The sequence below is a fragment of the Sceloporus undulatus genome, chromosome 1 (assembly GCF_019175285.1).
Source record: "Sceloporus undulatus isolate JIND9_A2432 ecotype Alabama chromosome 1, SceUnd_v1.1, whole genome shotgun sequence".
Taxonomy (NCBI): domain Eukaryota; kingdom Metazoa; phylum Chordata; class Lepidosauria; order Squamata; family Phrynosomatidae; genus Sceloporus; species Sceloporus undulatus.
Window position 1 is genome coordinate 21348401 of NC_056522.1, and position 16356 is coordinate 21364756.

Genomic DNA, 16356 nt, shown 5'->3' on the forward strand with positions numbered 1-16356 from the left:
TTTAAAGAACCTTATCACATAAGAAAAGAAAGCCAAAATGGAGGGGGAGAACAGCAGGTTTTTCCGTGCTTCTCCTCATGCTGTTGTAGCACTTCCATTCTTTCCTGAGGGAGAATGTTGTAAAAGTGTGTCTTTTGCCAAACAGATTTTCTCAGTGTGACAAAAGACATACTTTTATTACTGTAAAAAAGTGACCCTATTACAGGGTTTTCTTGGCAGGATTTGTTCAGAGGAGACTTGCCCTTGCCTTCCTCTGAGGCTTGCCCAGTGAGTTTTCATGGCTAAGTGGGGATTTGAACCCTGGTCTTCCAGTGTCGTCTTCTTCTTCTTCTTCTTCTTCTTCTTCTTCTTCTTCTTCTTCTTATTATTATTATTATTATTATTATTAACCTTTATTTATAAAGCACTGTAAATCTACACAGCGCTGTACATACAATCTTTTAGTTAGATGGTTCCCTGCCCTCAGGCTAAGACACGACACAAAAGGAGAAGGAATGGCTATGAGGAAGGGGATCAGGTCCAGCTAGGGTTGCCATAACCCGGTTGCAACCGGGTTTTTCCCGGTTTTGGCGGCACCTGCCCGGTCACGGCACGGGTGCAGCCAAAAACCAGGAAAAGCCCGATTGCAGCGAGGTTGCTAGGCAACCCTGGGGCCTCGCTGCCCTCCTCCTCCTCCACCTGGCATGGCCGCGCAGAGGGAGAGGAGGGCAGCGAGGCCTGGGGCGGAGGAGGCTGCAGGGAGGCGGCGCCTCTTGGGCACAGCCGCGCCAACCTCCCCGCCTCCCTGCAGCCTCCTCGCCTCCTTCCTGGTCCCCGCGGGGGCCAGGAACGAGGCGAGGCCCTGGCGATCGCCAGCGGTCTCCTCGCCTCCTTCCTGGTCCCTGTGGGGGCCAGGAACGAGGTGAGGCCGGCGGCCTGCTTGCCTCCTTCCTGGTCCCCGCAGGGACCAGGAAGGAGGCGAGGCCCCGATCCTAGCCTCCGATCGCGGCGAGGCCCGGGGCCCAGGCGGGGAGGGAAAGCCTCCTTAAGTGGAGGCTTTCCCTCGCCACTTGGCCTCTGCTCCCCGCCGCGATCGCTAGGTAAAATGTAGGACAGAATTTTCAAATGTAGGACACCTTTTTTGTTGTGTGTCCTACATTTGAAAATTTTGTCCTACATTTTCCCGGTTTGGAGGTCCGGCACTATGGCAACCCTAGGTCCAGCAGTTTTTCTCCACCTCAGAGGCATGGACCAAGGCAGATGGACTGGAGGAAGGGCTTGGCTTCTTAATGGATGGTTAAAAGGAGGCATCCTTGCCCCTGGGAATGCTTCTCTAAACAATATAGTCTTTAACTCAGTTTTGAAACTGGGTAGAGAAGTGATGAGGTGTGCATGTGGGGGAAGAAGGTTCCAGGAGTAAGGGGCAGCAAGCGAGAAGGGACGAATTCGGGAGGGGGCAGTGGTAGTCCTACACTGTGACAGGAGACCTTGACTACCAGAGCGGAGGGTGCGAGTAGGAATGTAAGGAGAAAGAAGGTCAGATAAGTAAGGAGGGGCCAATCCATGGAGGGCTTTGAAAATCAATAACAAAAGCTTGTACTGGATGCGGAAGGGGAAGGGGAGCCAATGAAGGGAGGATAAAAGAGGAGAAACATGGTGACAATACGGGCAGCTGTATGCTGAACAGAGATTAAAGGATGGAGGTGTGAAAGAGGAAGCCCTGTCAGAATTATTATTATCATTATCTAATTATTATTAGAATTATTCCAACACTCACCCCACTACACCATGCTGGCTCTCATATAAGCCCTATTGAATTCAATGAGACATGCTTCTGACTCCTGTTGTTCCATAAAATGCTCAGTTTGGTCTCTGCTGGAGACAGTCCCTGAATCCATGGATCACTAATCTGAGCAACAACAGCTATTTCTGGTTTGTTTTTTCCTAACATTACACCATGCTCAAATACGCTTTGTTTAGAATTCCAGCAACAGCTCATGAAGGATTATCTAGACCATGATGTCCACTTAACTTTGTTTGTTCCCTCCATTCATGACTGAGAGGAATGTCTCAGGAATGCCACATGCAAGTTGCTGGAAAGTCTTAATGGAGCCCCAACTCTGCATTTAGCACAACAGAACTATTTATATGCAAGTTTCAGTGGGAGCAACTGTTCCAGTGTCCTGCATCAGTCAAGCATGCAAACACCTGTTCTTGGGAGCTCCCACTGTTGCTAGAACTTAATTGGGCTAGAAAGAGAAAGGAAATAATTGAGGGTTGAGGATTGAGAAGTACCAACACAATGAACATTAAACTTGAACCAGGAAAGCAGCACACCAGTCTAGATACCTGAACTGAAAAATTGTTAAGATAAACATCTACATTCTAGATGCAGGTATACGCTGGGAAAGTAACATACAAAATGATCCTGTAACTACTGCTACGCTAATAGCCAAGAATTTGTAAAAACATTTGAAGACTGGTAGAGGTTGAACTGAAGTTGATGGAACGCTGATGACTGATGGGCTTTTCAGTAGATTTATGCATTTATCTGCAATTGCCCAGAACACCCTTTCCTCTTATCTGTCACACATCTTTCCAGTCTTGGATTTTCCACAAGTCATTCAGCTTCTTCTCCTGATCCTATCTTAGCTATCCTCTTAAGGCTTGGCTTCCGTTCTCATTGTCTGCAGCCTTCTTGAACTTATGCTTTGCATCTTGCCTTACCGTATGGCCAGAGCACTTGTAACATGTAAATCTGCCCCCCCTCCCCCGAGTCTAACTGTATTATTCCCAAACTCAATGGCATAACTTTATTAGTCTGGAAAAGCAGTATGCAAAGGGATCTTGTAGCAGAGAGAAGTTGGTAGCATGAGCCTTCATAAACTTGAGTCTACTTCTTCAGATACAGACTCAGATCTACAAAAGCTCATTCTACCAACTTCTCTCTTCCAGTTAGTCTCAAAGGTATTCCTGAACTGTTTTCATAATCATATTTACGATGGCTGAGAGATTATATAGTAAAAAGACAAGTTATAAAACTATCTATTATATAGATCTGTCCTAGTGTTTGTTCACCTTAAATCAAACTTCTTCAACCTGTTAACTTTCTTGGCTATTCATTCCAGTTATCCTCTTGCAGTATGATCAGTACAGAAAGTTGGAATTCGGGTAAATATGGCGTTAAGATAAATACAGAAAAGAAAAAGAATGTATTGAAAACATAACAAAAACAAGTCACTTGTATATATTCCTCACATCCCAAGGACCAACTCCGCTTCTTTTTCTGTCTGGTTTGCAGGTAACAGATGTAGTACTGTCTAGTCTCCCTCCTGCCTCGCGCCCACCAGACTCCATGTTTCTTTATCCAATATCTATTTTTCTGTTATGTTTAAAAATGGTGCTGGCATATTTTTAATTTGTTGTTGTGTGCCTTAAAGTTGTTTCTGACTCAGGCAACCCTAAGATAAACCTATCATGGGGTTTTCGTGGCAAGTTTCTTCAGAGGGGATTTGCCATTGCCATAGGCTTGCCATGTCCCGCCTGGGGGCGGGACAATCCCGCTTTTGAACCAGGCTGGGTCATCCCGTCCTGGTTCCTTCAGTGACCTGGGTTTGCCCTGGGTCGGCTGAGGGTGGCTATGGCGGCTGCTGCGACTGCCGCCCCACGTGGTCGTTGTGTTGCGTGGTGCTGCTGCTGCGCTGCACAGTGGTCCCGCCACACCACGCAGTGGTGCTGCTGCAACCACCACCACCGTGGCTTTGCCACGGCACGGCAGTGGCAGCACGTGGCGGCACTTCCGCTTGCCCTGCACGCTCTTGCAAGGCGGCGCGCAGGGCTAAGCAGGAGGAGTTCCTCCTCCTGAGGCTGGATGGCCAGTGGCTGCTGGCAGGGGGCGGGGCTGTTGTAGCTCCAGTCTGCCCCCATTGGCCAGCCAACCTCAAGAGGAGGAGCTCCTCCTCTGGTCCCCACGTAGGCTGGTCCAGGCCCGGCGAGGCAGCAGCAGCCAGCGGAGGAGAAGGAGGAGGAAGAAGAGCAGGAGGAGAAGGAAGAGTAGCAGGAGGAGGAGGAAGAGGAGGAAGAGGTGGGTGCCCATTTCCTAAGTTTTTTTTCCCAAAGTGCCTTTTCTGTGTATTTTTGGTGCTTTTAATTCTAACAGGTCTGCCTTGTTTTAACAATGACAGTGATGATGATGGTGGTGGTGATATTGATATCAGTCAGCTTCTGAGGCATACACTCACTGTTTCTGAAGCCGAGACAGTGTGACTTTCCAAAGTGCCTTTTCTGTGTAGTTTTGGTGCTTTTAATGCTAACAGGTCTGCCTTGTTTTAACAATGATAGTGATGAAATTTACAGCGCTTTATAAATACAGTGGTACCTCGGGTTACGAAATTAATTCGTTCCGCGGCTAATTTCGTAACCCGAAAAACCTTCGTAACCTGAATTGCCATAGGCGCTAATGGAAAAAATACCTCTCTGCTGCCCTCCGGTGGCGGAAAATAGCGCCGAGGTTTTTTCGTAACCCGAAAAAACCTTCGTAAGCCGAAACAATAAATCCCTATGGGATTTTTTCGTATCCCGAAAAATTCGTAAGCTGGGTAATTCGTATCCCGGGGTACCACTGTAAAGGTTAATAATGATGATGATGATGATGATGATGATGATATCAATCAGCTTCTGAGGCATGCACTCACCTTTTCTGAAGGCGAGACAGTATGACTTTCCAAAGTGCATTTCTGTGTATTTTTGGTGCTTTTCATGCTAACAGGTCTGCCTTGTTTTAACAGTGACAGTGATGATGGTGATATTGATATCAGCCAGCTTCTGAGGCATGGCCAATGTAAGTTGCTTTGATTTTTACAAACTCATGTGCAGTGAAGAAAAACCAAAGTCCCTTGACCAAGTACACACTTCTGAGAAGTACAGTTGGGGTAAGAAACCTGAAATTGAATGCAAATCCACTTCTTGTTAAACCACCTTGACATGTTCAATATGCATAGCCATGTTAACCCATGTTCACTGTTGAACCCAAAGGGTTTGGTTATGCAATAAGTCTCTGAAATATGCAAGAACCCATGTTAAATAAAGCCATGTTCAGTGCCCAAATGTGTGTCGTGCGTGTTTTGGAATGGGGGGAGGGTGTTTGGCCAGAGAGGAAAGTACATTTCTGCCATCTCTCTAGGAATAATGCCAAAATGTCCTCCATTTTGAGCATGCCTAAGAAACATGCATTTATATTAATACTTTTTTAAATTATTAAATTTTTTTACGTGTCCTCCATTCTAAAAATATGTACTACATTTGGGGCTAAATTTTGTCCTTCATTTGTCCTATGTTTTTTACATTTGTCCTGGTTTGGAGGTTGACAGTTATGGTAACCTTACATTGCCTTTGACATACTCTGAGGCTAAGAGAGTGTGATTTGCCCAAGATCACCCAGTGGGTTTACATGGCCCAGCCAGGATTCATTACACTACATGGCTCTCTGTATTTTACCTCTATAGTATAAAATCTGCTTCCATGAGGGGATGGTGGCAAGGGATGAATTAATGGTATTGCTGACCCTAGCATATCACTGCTTGTGCATAGCTTGCTTTTGCTCAAAGACACAGAATTAATTCCTCCCATGCCCACTCCAGGAGAAAAGATGGAATGGTATGTTTGAATAAAAATGTGCTGCCTTCCACAACAGGAACACCTGTTCCAATAATCTCCATTTACCAGGTATGGTGCTTATTTGATAATATCTCCCCCTGGTAAATCCAGGGATGGTCAGAGACATTTTGCTGCCTAGGTCTTGTCCAACTATTAGCAGTTTGTTTTGTGTGTTTTTATACAGGATGTTTTTACTTAAAGTTGAAACAAACAAAAATAGCCAAGTTTATCCATTTTCAACTGCATCAAATTGTGCACTGATACTCAAAATATACACGAGGTTTACAAGAGTTGAATAACCTTGTGAACAGCTTTCAAGCTTCTGCTTTTGACCAGAGAAACAACTAATACAGTAGATAATAAAGAGGGGGGAGATAGGTTTTTGTTCTCAACTTTACCACTCCTTAGCATCTTTCTTTCCTGTGGCAGTTAAAGATAACGTATCATTAATCTCTCTGAGCATATGTTGGCTGGAGAAATCTCACTGCCTCAGTAATAATGAACTAAAACAAATTAGTGCCCAGATCAAACACTTCGGTGCATTACAGACTGCCCAAAATGGGCGGTCTGCCGCCACCATCATTTGCAGCGCGGAGGAGCCCCAGCATCCAAACCGCGCAGCTCCTCCGCACTGCAAAAAGAAGCCCCAAAATGGCACTTCTTTTCACAGCGCGGTTATGACGTCACAAGGCGCCAATGGCACACTCGCGACATCATTAGTGCCGTGTGACGTCCGGACGCTACGTGTCAGCGACGCCAAAATGGTGGCCCCCGTGTGGACGGGCGCTGTCATTTTGTACGTACCCAGTACGTACTAGGGTTAGGGGCGTCAGGAAGTATGTCCTAGGGACGTACTATACGCCCGTCCCGAATGAGCCATCACCACAGAGGACCTCAGCGCTGACAGTGCCAAGTTAGACCTTTAACATGGATGCCCAGCCATGGCTTGGATTGTTGAGAAAGAAATAAAAAATATGTGCCCACAACAAACTCCAACTCCCAGAATTCCATAGCCTTGAGCCAGGGCACTTAAAGTGGTGCCAAATGGGGTTATTTCTCCAGCATGAATGCAGCCTTAGTTAAGTACACTTAACCAAGGGCCAAAAACACTACAGAAATAATCCAGTTTGAGACCACTTTAACTGCCCTGGCTCAATGCTAAGGAATTCTGGGAACTGTAGTTCTGTGAAACATTTAGCCTTCTCTATCAGAGTGCTGTGGTGCCACAACAAGTTACAATTTCCAGGATTCCATAGCACTGAGCCAGGACAGTAAAGCAGTGGCAGCTAAAGCAGTGTCAAACTGGATTACTTCTGCAGTGTGTTCTGGTCGACCTCCTCAAAACGAATGGAAACGTCATTCATCCACTCTACAGTCGATGACAGAATGGATCTCCTTCTCTCTATGTAGCTGATGCTCAGTAAAGTAGGTTGGAGGGGAATTACGATTACAGCAACTGTGTCACAATCATGACTAAGTAGCAATTGTGAATACTGTACAAAATAGTTACCAAGATTTACTCATCTATAACTATTTTGTATACATGATCTCTACGTAAGAGCCTTACCGCACAAGAAAACAAAGTAGAAGCGGGTTCATCACAGCAGTTCCGTGTTCTTTCAGCAGGAGATGGTTACAGAAGCATGCCTTTTTTCCAATGGATTTTTCAGGCAGAAAAAAAGATATGCTTTTACAACCGTCTCCCAGAAGAACGTAACTACACTATACCATATGTGGTGGGAGTGTAAAAAGGTTAAAAAATTCTGGGAAGATATACATAAAATTATTTTTAAAAAAAATTACAAAAAACATTACATTAAGACCAGAACTTTTTCTGTTAAACATAACAAGGCATAAGTGACGATAAAAGTAAACAAGAGAAATAAGTGTACTACTTTATATGATAACTGCCACCTCTATAGTATATGTGAAGTATTGGAAATCAAACATAATACCATCAATTGATGGATAGATAATAAAATTAAATGACTTAGATGTACTGGATAATTTATCAATGTATACAAATAGAAAGACAACCCAGCAATATGAAGAGAAGTGGAAAGAAGTGTCAAGATTATGGGGGAAGAAAACGAGAATGTAAAATATGATAAGATCGGTATATAAGTATGATATAAATTATTACTTAAGATGGAGAAGTATATAAAAATGTAAAAAATTAATTATAGTTTAACTGAATATGGAACAGAGGAGACAATGCAAAATGTACAATGGAAAGATTGTATATTGTTTATTTATTTTGTCAAATTAAAATTCAATAATTTTTTTAAAGGAACTGAAGGGCTACAATGTCACGCAGTAAGGAACAGAGAAACACGCTACTTCCCAATTCTGATTCCACTTTGTTTTCTCATGCAATAAAGTTCTTAGTCCTGATAGAATCATAGAATCATAGAGTTGGAAGAGACCGCAAGGGCCATCCAGTCCATCCCCCTGCCATGCAGGAACTCCAGATCAAAGCATCCCCGACAGATGGCCATCTAGCCTCCGTTTGAAGACCTCCAAGGAGGGAGACTCCACTACACTCCGAGGAAGTGTGTTCCACTGTCAGACAGCCCTTACTGTCAGGAAATTCCTCCTAATGTTGAGGTGGAATCTCTTTTCCTGCAGCTTGCATCCATTGTTCCGGGTCCTAGTCTCTGGAGCAGCAGAAAACAAGCTTGCTCCCTCCTCAATATGACATCCTTTCAAATATTTAAACAGGGCTATCATATCACCTCTTAACCTTCTTTTCTCCAGGCTAAACATCCCCAGCTCCCTCAGTCGTTCCTCATAGGGCATGGTTTCCAGACCTTTCACCATTTTAATCGCCCTCCTTTGGACACACTCCAGTTTCTCAATGTCCTTTTTGAATTGTGGCGCCCAGAACTGGACACAGTATTCCAGGTGGGGCCTGACCAGAGCAGAATATAGTGGCACTATTACTTCCCTGGATCTAGACACTATACTTCTATTGATGCAGCCTAAAATCGCATTGGCCTTGTTAGCTGCCGCATCGCACTGTTGACTCATGTTCAATTGTGGTCTACTTGGACTCCTAGATCCCTTTCACATGTAGTTTCATTCAGCCAGGTGTCCCCCATCCTATATCTGTGCATTTCATTTTTTCGCCCTAAGTGCAGTACCTTACATTTCTCCCTGTTGAATTTCATTTTGTTTGCTGTGGCCCAGCTTTCTAGTCTCTTCAGGTCATTTTGAATTTTGATCTTGTCCTCTGGAGTATTAGCTATTCCTCCTAATTTGGTGTCATCTGCAAATTTGATAAGTATTCCCCCCATTTTTTCCTCCAAGTCATTGATAAAGATGCTGAACAGTACTGGGCCCAGGACAGAGCCCTGTGGGACCCCACTGGTCACTTCTCTCCAGGAGGAAAAGGTGCCATTGTTGAGCACCCTTTGGGTTCGGCCGGTCAACCAATTACAGATCCATGTAACAGTTGTCTTGTCTAGCCCACATTTTACAAGCTTGTTTGCAAGAATGTCATGGGGAACTTTGTCAAAGGCCTTACTGAAATCAAGATATACTATATCCACAGCATTCTCTTCATCTACCAAGCTGGTAATTTTATCAAAGAAAGAGATTAGATTTGTCTGGCATGACTTGTTTCTCTGAAACCCATGTTGACTTTTTGTGATTATGGCATTGCCTTCTAGATGTTCACAGATTCTCTGTTTAATGATCTGCTCCATAATCTTTCCTAGTACTGATGTCAGACTAACTGGACGATAATTGTTGGGATCCTCTTTCTTCCCCTTTTTGAAGATGGGGACAACGTTTGCCCTCCTCCAGTCTGCTGGGATTGTAAACACTATTGCCATTATCACACACACACACACACACACACACACTCTCCTACTTTACTAAACATCAACTACAGTGGTACCTCGGGTTACGAAATTAATTCGTTCCGCGGCTAATTTCGTAACCCGAAAAACCTTCGTAACCTGAATTGCCATAGGCGCTAATGGAAAAAAATACCTCTCTGCTGCCCTCCGGTGGCGGAAAATAGCGCCGAGGTTTTTTCGTAACCCGAAAAAACCTTCGTAAGCCGAAACAATAAATCCCTATGGGATTTTTTCGTATCCCGAAAAATTCGTAAGCTGGGTAATTCGTATCCCGGGGTACCACTGTACATGGGGAGAAGAGGTACATTCTGCCAGAGATCAGAGCATTAGATGAATGATGTTTTGCCAGGTTTGAGGGAATCAGGCCTGGAGAAGATATTTAGTGAAGTAACAAAGGTCCAAAACAGGGTGCAGAAATAATAATAATGCTTAGCTCCATTGGCACTTTTACCAATAATGGGCTAAATCTAACTTTAGCCATAGAGCAGATTAATTGTAATTAATGGAATTGTAGCTAGTAATAATAACAAATCCCTTTCAGTTAGTTATTACATAACAAGTCCTATTTAGGGAAGATTTTGTGGATTTAGCCTAATTCTTCCCCTCTTCAAAACCAATTATTTTACCAGAGGAAACATATTAAAAAGGACTTTTAAAGATCATTTACCAAGCCTTGTTGACATATTAAATTTAACAAATTTAACACAGTTAATACACAGTTAATGTGTATTAACTGTGTATTAAAAAATAATTTGCGCCCTCAAAGACTTAAGCTCCAAAAATTAAGCTATCGGTGTAGGAGAGCAAGTTGGCTGACATTACACAGCCATTCGTTTACTTTTAATACTTTTTAATAGTAATAGTTTCTGTGTTCTTTCTAAAACTTTTCAGACAAAAAACAAACATATTTCTAAAATATTACTAAGCCTCTTTTAGTCCAGCTGGGCAACAACAGTTATAATGTCCAGTTGCTCAGATATATAGAAATTTGATGCTAGTATCTAAAAATCTGAGGTATTTTTCTTGCCTTCTTTTAAGCTTGTTATCTCTGTTATGCAACTAAACTGGAACTTTGATAGATGTGTTCTGAAATAAAGACACTAGCATTACAAGTTCAAAATTAGAAGTTCAACATTCATTTCTAAACTGAGGTTAAAAAAAGTAATGACAACAGACGCTGAACAAATATATCGTGTTTTTGCAATTTAGTTTTGATATACTGTAATCAAGAGCAAGTCCCAAAATTTCCAGGAGGAGCAGGAGATTAATTTATCCTCTTCCTGAAAGAGCTATTCTGCATTCTTATCTAATTGTTTAAAATAACACTAACTATGCCCAGTTCTTTGTATTGTACACTTGTTTATTTACATCATTTGGAAAACCAATTTAAATCATACTGTTTCCTTTCTCTGTGAAGAAGCTTGCATTTATTAAAATACCCGCAACTTCAAAACACATTTTGGTTCAAGTCACCCTTGCAAAATTAATATCCTGACACTAAATTGTCCCTTTGTAAAATGTACATTGGGTTGAAACCATACTTAATCCTGTCTAGAAAACAGCTCCATTGAAATCAGTGAGACCCATCTTAGTCATGAGGAACTTTAATCAATCATTACAGTAAGCCTTAAAGTCAAGCATTTCTTCAATTTTAGATGTTTGCTACTGAAAGCAAAGCTTTTAATTTTTACCCTTCCATTCATCTTTTGAAATTAAGATATATAATATGGGATACTATATACAAGTGAACATATATGATATACAAGTGAAGATAGAAAATGTGCACTTGAAGGAAGATTAAATGATTCACTTGCAATATTAAAAAAAATCCTTCTGTCTGGGTTAGATTTAGCAGAAATATTCAAAAGAACATTAATTTGAAAGCAGTAATCCTTAGCTCTTAAATCTGAACATTTAGAATCACAACAGTCATTTTAAAATCACCGAACACATGTACTGTACATCCATACGTGTGCACAGAGATTAACCCCTACCTCAATGTCCTTCAAAAGGAAGGATTCTGCTTCTCTTGCATCTGTAAAGTTAACATCGCAAAAACAGGAATTGGTGTTATCAATAGTTACTGATTCTATACAATTGATGATGGTCCACATTTTTATAAGTTAGCGCTATGCACTCAAATGTTACCAACCGTACCTCTTACACTTGTTTTCTCTGTAATACATTAAACATGTGCTCCTCTAGATACAGTCAGCCCTCTATAGCCACAGATTATTTTATCCATGGATTCAAGCATCCCTGGCTTGAAAATATTTTTTAAAATGCATACATTTCAAAAAGAAAAGCTTGATTTTGCCATTATGTATGAGGGACCCCATTTTGCTGTGCCATTGTATTTGATAGGGCTAGAGCATCCACGGACTTTGGTATTCACAGGGGTTCCTGGTATTACTGGACTCCATGTCTCATCAGTGCTAATCAACAGGGACAAAGATTACAAGTTATAATCTAACAACATCTGGAGCCCTAGTGAGCGTACACACAGTATCCTAGCCCAGGAAACTGGTCCACTAGGAAAATGTTCCTTCCATTATAGGGACCCTGGTAAATAGTGGTTGTGATGAAGGACTGCTTCAATCAGCTGAGGGATGTGAGTTAACTTTGCCTTTGCCTTGGATTTTACTGCTGCATCCCACCTGATATTGGCATGTGACCAACAAGCCATTGTTTTAGTGCACCTATGGCTATATTTCGAAAGACCCTTAGTCCTGAGTTAGCCTGGGAATTTAGTGAATCAATATTCCCATCATTACACTACAATTACTCAACCCTTTCATGCCAATATATGTATGTATAGCTAGTGAACGTATCAGCTGTGTGTTAGAGAGCTGGTTATTTGCCCTATGAGAAGCCAGCTGATGCAGGATGCATCTAATCCAGGTTGACACTACTTTAACTGCCATGGCTCAATGCTATGGAATTCTGGGATTTGTGGGGTTTTTTGAGACATTTCACCTTCCCTGTCAGGGAGCTCTGGTGCCACAATTCCCAGAATCCCAGCTATACTCTCCTTTCAGAGGAGTACTGTACTACTAAACTCATGTTACAGCCTACAAAAGTGGAACACTATGCATTAATAGAAAGCGTTTACAAGAGTTTGTTCTGTGGCTAAACTACCAGCCAGAGCTGCTTAGACAAACAGAAAAATACACGTGTAATTAATTAGTGAATTAATTGCTTTTGGTGATAATTTTGTAACAGGCAGTCTAGAAAGCTAGATCAAGGAGGATACAAATCTACTAACAAAAGTTATCAGGATTCCGCCAGAAAAATTTCTGCAGAGGAAAAGAAAGAGTGCTTCTAGAGTTTGGGTAGTTGTTTCAAACTTGTTTAAGACTAGCCAATGTAATTTTCAAGCACTGCTGTGTAAACAGTATCTCTTTCTTGTTCATTACTGGTAAAGTGATGATGAGTAAAGTAAAGAATAAAGTAATTGAGAGTCAGCATAGTGTTATGGTTTGAGTGTTTGACTATGGCCTATTCTACATGGGCCTTTTAGTACGTACTGTGTACGTACTAGGGTTGCCCGGGGGCGTCTCTTTCAGACGCCCCCAACCCTAGTACATACACAGTATGTACAAAATGGTGCCGCCCATTCTACATGGGCACCACCATTAGGACGTCACGGCTGCGCCAACTCCAAACAGAGTGGCGCAGATGTGACGTCCTGGTGCCACAGAAGGGCACCTGTGGCGCCCTTTCTGCAGTGCAGGAAGGAGCTCTGAAACGGAGCTTCTTCCTTCATTTGTGTTGCTGCCACGGCCTTTACACGGCTGCACCAGTGACACAAAAGAGAAAGGGGCCAAGCAGCCCCTTTCTCTTTTTCTCGCCGCTGTCGGGGTGTCCTTGGGGCATGAAGCCCCAAGGACACCCCTTTCCAGGCCACAGGAAATGCCCTTTTGCCAATTCCTGTAGCCTGGAAAAGCAGTGGATCGGGGCCCCAGGGCTGCCACTGTGGCAGCTGAGGTCCCGATCCATCGGGGAAAAGGGCGGGTACAGGGAGCCCCAAAGGGGCGGTCTGTAAACTGCCTATGACTCTGAAAATAAGGGCTCAATTCCTCATTTGGTCATGGAACCCCCCTGAGGAGTTTATCACATGAAGGAAATCGGGAGTTTATCCCCTGAATATCCGAGAAAAAACGCGTAATTACACAAAATGATTTTACACAATGTTGCGCAAAACCTGCCATTAAAGCAGTCACAAAGAAGCATTAACACACATTTTTTCGTGATTTCAGTGACAACTTCGATTTCACTTTATTTGTGCAATTGCATATGATAATCATTTGTGAAATTACTTGCCATTTTTGCTTTATTTGTGCTTTAAAGGCACTTTAATCTCTCTTTAATGCCAAAATTAGCCCCAGTGTGATAAGCCCCCCAACCTTAGGGTTGCCACAAATCGGAAACAGAACAACAATCTGAAGTAATTTCGCCTTAAGCTCTATGTCAGAGTTTGGTAGGAAAATGCCATCCCACCCCAACCACAGAAAGAAGAATTTAATATTGTAAAAACCATATTGTAAAAATCTACACTACAGTATTCCCAGCATTGCAAACATGTCTCCATAGGAAAGAATTTGCTATAACCAGATAACATTTTGCTATTACTCATCAAGTATGACAAGACTTCAAACCAGTGTTTCATAAAACAAATGCATCTTCCTGGCTATTTTTAGCACTTCTTATGTTCAGGAGAAACAACTTTAACCAGCAAGTGAGACGTAAAAAGAAGCAAGCATCAGAAATATCAAAAGAAATACAGGTTCAGTGTAGTCCATAAACATTTTGGAAAGTTAGAAGAAAGGCCAAAATAACAATAATTTTTTAAAATGTGAAGACTGCAAGCAACAGAAAATATAACACAATGCAGAAATTGACTGATGTGATTATTTTAATTAATTATTGTTTACTTGGTTGATTTTACTTTTTAAAATGACATTCACCAGGTACCTTCAAAGCTACTGTTCAAGTGGAAAGGCAGGGCAAAAAGGTAGTTAACTAAAATGATAATAAGTATCCACAGCTGAGTAGAAAAGTCAGGTATTAACAGAGAAACTGGTGTGTTGCAAGAGATTGGGTTTTTTAAATAAAGACAGGAAAACCCAAGAGGGGAAGTTTCTCCTTCCACCAAAAAGCAAAGACACATTCTTTCAAGAGAGTATTTGCTACTCAGTGGCAGGGAATGAGGATTCCTTCCCTCCTCCAAAGCTGATACCCAAGTTTTCTATCTCTCGGACACCCTAGTTAAAGAAGAAAGGATGCTTAGGAGGGCCACATGAATGTGAATTATCCTCAGGAGCAAAACACTGAGCCACTCGAAGCAAACTTGGGCAGTACAGAACTCACCTCTCTCCTCTTCCAACTGTGTTGCTTTCTTTACCAAAGCAGAAACTGCAGCAGCAACATCTCTAGTGGAAGAGCAGCACTGGAAAGCAAACTAATTCTTTCCCAGACTTTTCTTTGTGTCCTTCTTCCCCTGCCAGCCCTAGCCCCAGCCTCTTCTCCTCCTGCTGTGAGGTCTCCCCTCCAGAGTGGCTCTCCCTCCTCTGGCAATGGCTAACTGAGCTGCCACACTTTTGCAAGCATTTGTGCCTTGCAGCCTCCTTCCCTCTGCCCAGCTCCTCCCACTCTTTTCCAGCTTCCAGCAACATAGACTCAACACAATTGCTTCTCTTGGCTTCTTTTCCCAAGGGAGTTTCTAACACCAGGACAGTGAGGAGCCACTCACTGCCCTCTCCTCCTAGCCTGCCTCCTTTATCAGCAGCTTGGCATCCTCTGCTGGAATGGAGGAGTCAGCCTTGAGCCCAGAGCCATCAGGTGCCTGCAGTTTTGTTGCAAGGCTAAGCAAACAGAAAAGAAACAAAAAAGGGTGTCTGGCTGCAGAAACAAAGGCTGCCCATTGCTTAGCAAGTGCAATATTTATGTATGAACATGTTTGCTATTTCATTTATTTATTTACAGTTATAGACCCAAATATAGACCAGAATATAAAGGGACATGACTTATCCTCCCCAATGTAGTATATTAATAAAAACATTTTGTTTATTTAATATGCATATTGCCATTTGCACATTCATGTATATTCATGTTTTAACATTTCATAACTGAATAAATACTGTTCAAATATAGATCAAATATTTTTGGTCAACATCAAAATTGTTCAAATATTTATCAAGATCGAGACTGCACTTAAGAAATCAGAAGACTAGGACCAGAAAGGGCAGCTATAAAATAACCAGACAAGATCCTAAAGAATAAAGATATACTGAACACTAAACTCCAAGCCACTGTATTCCCCATCACCATGTATGGACATGAGAGCTGGACAGTGAAGCAAGCGTAGGGTTGCCATAACCCGGTTGCAACCGGGTTTTTCCCGGTTTTGGCGGCACCTGCCCGGTCACGGCACGGGTGCCGCCAAAAACCGGGAAAAGCCCGGTTGCAGCGGGGTTGCTAGGCAACCCTGGGGCCTCGCTGCCCTCCTCCTCCTCCTCCACCGCGCATGGCCGCGCGGAGGAAAAGGAGGGCAGCGAGACCTGGGGTGGAGGAGGCTGCAGGGAGGCGGCGCCTCTTGGGCGCAGCCGCGCCAACCTTCCCGCCTCCCTGCAGCCTCCTCGCCTCCTTCCTGGTCCCCGCGGGGGCCAAGAAGGCAAAGCCCTGGCCATCGCCGGCGGCCTGCTCGCCTCCTTCCTGGTCCTCGCAGGGGCCAGGAAGGAGGCAAAGCCCTGGCCATCGCCGGCGGCCTGCTCGCCTCCTTCCTGGTCCTTGCGGGGGCCAGGAACGAGGCGAGGCCCCGGCGATGGCCGGGGCTCTCCTCGCCTCCTTCCTGGTCCCT

The 16356-nt window shown here is 43.2% G+C and overlaps 1 protein-coding gene across 4 annotated transcripts in view; it reads right to left on the reverse strand.

Annotated features, from left to right (window-relative positions):
• The window catches only part of NINL (ninein like), a 102596-nt gene that overhangs the window by 77094 nt on the left and 9146 nt on the right, over positions 1 to 16356 (reverse strand). Inside the window, exon 1 of one of the 4 annotated variants that reach the window (XM_042462190.1) lies at positions 14868 to 15144. The exons of 2 other annotated variants lie outside the window; for them this stretch is intronic. The gene's annotated coding sequence lies outside the window, so the exon portion shown is untranslated. Of the gene's footprint in view, positions 1 to 14867; positions 15145 to 16356 lie in introns of those variants that run through there. One more of the 4 variants, XM_042462182.1, reaches the window with a different exon arrangement.